General features: G+C 49.9%; 1 protein-coding gene across 1 annotated transcript in view; it reads right to left on the reverse strand.

Annotated features, from left to right (window-relative positions):
• Window positions 1-5,163, reverse strand: part of LOC104270681 (nuclear receptor corepressor 2-like) — a gene marked incomplete at its 3' end in the record, with an annotated part of 47,048 nt that overhangs the window by 41,208 nt on the left and 677 nt on the right. The window lies entirely within an intron of this gene.

Consider the following 5,163-nt stretch of genomic DNA (forward strand, 5'->3'; position numbering starts at 1 on the left):
CCCTCTCCCCGGCAGCCAGAGGTGCCCACAGAGCAGCGGCACGTCCATGACAGAGCTGCTTTTGAGTCTCTCTCCGTCACAAGACTTTTGTCCCAGCCGTATCCAGGCGCCTTTGAGCCGAGAATGACCCGTCTGCCCTTCCTCCATTCCCCTGGCGCTCTGCTTCCTGAAGGCGCCTGTGGTCATGAGCACCCACGCGGGGTGAGGAGCTCCTCACCAAACAAATCCAAAACTTCCACCATTAGAGGACCAGTCGTTCTGCTCATTATTCCACCTCTCCTGAGGCACAGTCCTCCAACACGTCCTACCACACACACTCCCACGTAACACCCATCATCTACTTGTAGGTCCACGTAGGACCCTTTGGTCTTTCCATGTCCCCACTCAGTTCTCTCCTACACTTCCGTACACCTCTGCAGCAAACCCTTCAGGTCAAATAACAGGACTTGCTCAGCATTTTCAGAGAATCATAGAACAATTCAGGTTGGAAAAGACCCTTGGGATCATCGAGTCCAACCACTGACCCTACACTACAAGTTCACCCCTAAACCACATCACCCAACACCACATCTAAACAACACTTGAACACATCCAGGGATGGCGACTCAACCACCTTTTTGAATAAAATGTGCTGACAATGACAACCAGCAAAACCTCCAGCCTTGGAGAACGTTTCTCCAGGGGCTGGTGGGGCAACGTGGGCAGAGTCAGGAACACAGGCAAAGGCTTTATGTCTCCAAAAGTGGCTTTAGTGGGTCCCTACCTTTGCCAAACCACATACGCAGCAAAAGTTCACTCTTCCCCTGTGGATTTACAATCTTGAGATCAAACAAAAGCAAAGCATCATCCTCTGCATCAAATCATGTCCAGTAAGCAGATTAGGGAGCAATTCAGAAGTTAACAGTGGCTTGAAGAAAAAGAACTGTTTCAGATAAAGGAGAATGAGCTTTAAATACAAAATGCTGCAAAGCCAACTCCTTCTTCCTGGCAATGAGAGACAGACCTCAGGGCAAGGAGTTAGATGTCCTGTTCCTTCACCTCCGTGCTCTCCCAGTCCCACAGCAAAAAGTCAATTTTCCCAAATCCAGTGCCGCGCTGCACACACAGTCCTTTGCAGGAAAGGTACCCAAGCGAGATTGTGCCGAGTTCTCACGACAGACCCGATCAGCATCAGTATTTCCAAGGTACGTTTTTGATTTTCAAGTCATTCCTCAAAACACGAGCTGGAGCCCAGCAGGCAAAATTCAAGATGCGAATCCCTGGCACGAGCCGCTCCCCAGCTCAGCCGCGCAGCTGGTAGCAGAAGCTTTCTCTTTGTGCTCAGAGGTGGTTGGAGAAGGCTCGTCACAGCCTTGGGGGGTTTTAGCATTTGGCACCGTAAACTCTTCTGTTCTGCAAGCTCCTGGAGCACTGACACAGACTGGCATTTTGCTTCCAGCAGATAAAAGTGTAAATAGCTACTCTGAGGAAAACCAACACGGCAGCAAAGGCGCCTTGCGCTCATCACGCAAAACCCGCTGCCTCTCTGTCTCTCTGCAGGCTTACCTGGCGTCGCCTTGCCACGCCGATCATGTCACCACAGAGGAGCCACCTCCTGCCATCGCGGGAGCTCGCACCTCCTCGCAGCACCTTCCGCCGGGTTTAACTCACCTCCTCCGACTGCTGGGAGGAGGAGTCTGGGCAGGGAAGGCACTCGATTCCCCCCAGGCCACATTTGGCTGGGACACCAGATCAGCACACAAGTTTGCACCAACCTCTTGTCTCTGGGTCAGACAGACAAGGAAGTTATTTATCATGGGCCAAAAAAAACCAACAAACAAACCCAAACCCGAGCGATCGGGCTGGGATGCTCCTGTACAAGAGCTGTTTTGCAAAGGGGGAGTTTAACGAAGGAACTGCAGAGCTGCTCCCAGGCAGGAGGTATGGGATGGGAGAAAGCATGAAGGTCTCAAAGCTGGGGCAGAGGGGTTAAGCTCACCTCTCCCCTCAAACGCCAGCTCGCATCCCCGGCCACATCGTTCCTGTGGCTCTGAAATGTCAGGGCACTAAGAGGAAAAATACGACTGGTAAGGAGGGCACAGCAAGAAACTGGATCCACGCGGGAGGAAGAGAGGGGAACCCTTCAGTCCCCAGGGAATATTGATCATGAAGAGGCTTTAAAAGGAAAGAGGGGCACGTGCTACCTGGGGAAATCAATCTGTTTACAGAAAATACCTGCAGGTTGCCTGAAAACGAGTAACCTTCAAGCAAAGTTTCCTTTGAGAGCGTATGAACTTCAGACACATTAGAAGGTTAAGAGCGTAAGTAATGTGTTTTTTCACCTTTAGCTAAAGGTCACGGAGCATTCAGACAATTCCTCTGTTTCCACGCTGAACATGACAGAATTCAGCTAAGCACCCCAACATTACAGCTAATGAGCACGGAAAACAAAAACCTTTCCCCTGCAGTTTGGCCAAGAACGACTCAGCACTCAAGAAGAAACTGCTGATTACCGGTGATTTTAGTTTTACCTAAAAAAAGCCAAACAAACCAGACCCTTTACCAAAGGCTTCTTTCCACCTTTTTAAAGCCTGTACACTTGTCAGAGTTGTTTTTTTCACAAGTCATTTTCAGTAAGATTGAATTAAACCTGGGGTCATTATAAAGCATCGCACCATTTTCACATCCAGCCTCGCTGATAGCTGTAGGGAGCAGATGTCTCTCAGTGGGAAGGAGGAGGAGGACACCCCAGCTGGGTTGGGGACCAGTCTATCCTGTGAATGAGCCAGTTTGCTGCATCACCCATCAGAGCTCAGTCTGGGTCAGACCCACAGGTTCAAAGCCCTGCCCAAAGCTGGCACCTAAGAGTGAAACCAGCCAGCAAACATCCTCACTCGACCGGTACTGGATCTCCTCTGTCAGCTCCAAACTCAGCACTTACTCTTGGAATGAGCTGCTGGGAGATGGTGCCCATATGTACAAAGCATATTTCTGTTTATTCACTTGAAATGCATCTCTTTCCCCGTTTGGTTGATATTCCCTTGAGTTTTGCATGATGAGAAAAGAAAAATGCCCAAGCCTGCTTCCACTGCCCTCTGCCTCTTCACTTGTCTCATCTGTGAAATCAAACAGCTGCAATCCTTTAAATCGCTTTTTGTAAAGTGTCTTCAAGCCTAAAATAATGTCACGGCTCACTTCCAAGCTCAGTATTCCTGACATGGCGCGTTTCCCTGGGTGCGACTGTCACAGTTGGACCGTGATTATTTATATATATTATAATGGCATTTGCAGCCCTGCTGTGCTCAGCCCTGTGCACACACCCAGGAGGTGGCCCAGGGTGTTTTCCACCACCAGGATAAGGATCCCCAGGCTGACAAATTCCCAGTTCTCAGGAAAGGATGTTGGGGAATGCTGCAAACCAGAATCAAACCCTAATTGGATGCAAGACACGCTAGCGTCGGGTTGGTTTTGGCCTCTCTTCCTTTCTTCCAAACAAGCTCTCACTGTGCAAACACACCCCATGACAAAACTGACCTGGCCAAGACATGCAAGCAAATACCACGGACTTTTAATATTAAACAGCTCAGCAACTTCAAAGGGACCAGGCTCTCCTCTTCCAAGCAGTCCCACCAGAGATCAGCTCCAGCCCCAGAGCCATGGCCGGGCTCCAGCTCACGGCGCCGCCGCGCAGGAGACACGTGTTTGCAAACAGCTGAGACTGGCAAGGGTGGATCACGCAGGGACACGCCGCAAAAAACGCTCTGCCTGCCCTCCCGAGGAGAGGCGAGTTGTGCTTGGTTCGTGTGGGGCTGGCAGAGAAGACCTTTTTGGCTTTCCATCAAAAAAAAAAAAGAAAAAGAAAAAAAACCCAAGAAACCTCAAGTCTGACCTCCTCTGCATCCAGACACCTAAAAGGTATCACATAACTTCAGCAGATTACACGCGGCTGTAAAAATAGCTTCTAGAAGCAAACAGCAGCAACTCCTTCCAACATTAATACAACAGAATAAAACCAGTATTCACTCTCGCCAGAGAGCAGGGCAGGCTGGAGAAACCTCGAGCTTCGTCTGACCTGCAAGGAACTGCCCCGCGGGGTTCATTCTGCTGTTGCGACACTAAAGGGAAGCAGTCGGGGTTTGCAGGAGACAAGGACCCAACACCCCAAGGACAGCAGGAGCCTTTCACGCTCTTCTAAAATGTCTCCACATCAGGTATGGAGGTTTCTCTGGCTTGTTTTTAAATCATGATTTTGAAACAACTGCAGATCTTGCTCACCTGGCCACATCCTGCTCAGTTTCTGAAAAAAAGAGAACTGGGATTTTCTTTTTGAGACGAACACTCTAGTTCTGTCCCACCTCCCAAACAAACACGCTCGCACCGATGGAAGCAAAACTCCCATAAATCGAACCAGGTCAGCGTGTCTCATACCCTGGATGAAAAGCTTCTTTGTGCAGAAGCACGCAGGCCCCAAGCGATCTCGATGAGCCAGCAAACACAGCCAAAAGCTCGTCCTGCGCCCTCCTTAACATTTCTATTTCAAAGCCTTTCCAAACTCCGGCTCTGCTCCCCGTGCTGCTCTGCTGAAGCCCAGCAAAGAGGGCAGAGGGGGCAATTTCACCTCTTCATTGACACTTCACGGTTTCCAGGCTTTCAAGTCAAACCCTAAAATCATCACAGCAGGGATTTTATCAATTCAATCGCCGTCACCGTTAGAAACGTAACCCCAGGACAAGGTGTCCTCATTAACTCACATCACAAGCACCTGCCCGGCTGTGGCCACCTTGCTGCGACCCACCAAGAAGCAGCTCCAAGGAGCAGACTTACAAGCTTGTGCCTCACGCCAGCACCTAATAAGATTCATTTAAGTAGCTCGAGCTGACTAAAGCTGTTCCACTAAAGAGACTTTTTTTTCTGTTAAGGGCTTAAACCTAAAACATTCAACCACCCAGGACGAGCAAGCACAGATGCGAGCGACGTGGCACAGAAAGGAGAGGCTGGATCCAGCTGAATTAACCTGTGCACTCAAAACATGGCCAACAAAATAATCACCACCAGCTTATGCCTCAGTCCAAGAGGAGACAGTACGATGGGTCAAAGGTAAAACAGGGAAAAACTGGGGAAGGATGAAATGGGGGAAAAAATCAGCATCTCCATTTCCTTCGCACTCCCCGGGAGTGCCACCAC

This window comes from Apaloderma vittatum, unplaced genomic scaffold, assembly GCF_000703405.1.
Source record: "Apaloderma vittatum isolate BGI_N311 unplaced genomic scaffold, ASM70340v1 scaffold23572, whole genome shotgun sequence".
In the NCBI taxonomy this organism is placed as follows: domain Eukaryota; kingdom Metazoa; phylum Chordata; class Aves; order Trogoniformes; family Trogonidae; genus Apaloderma; species Apaloderma vittatum.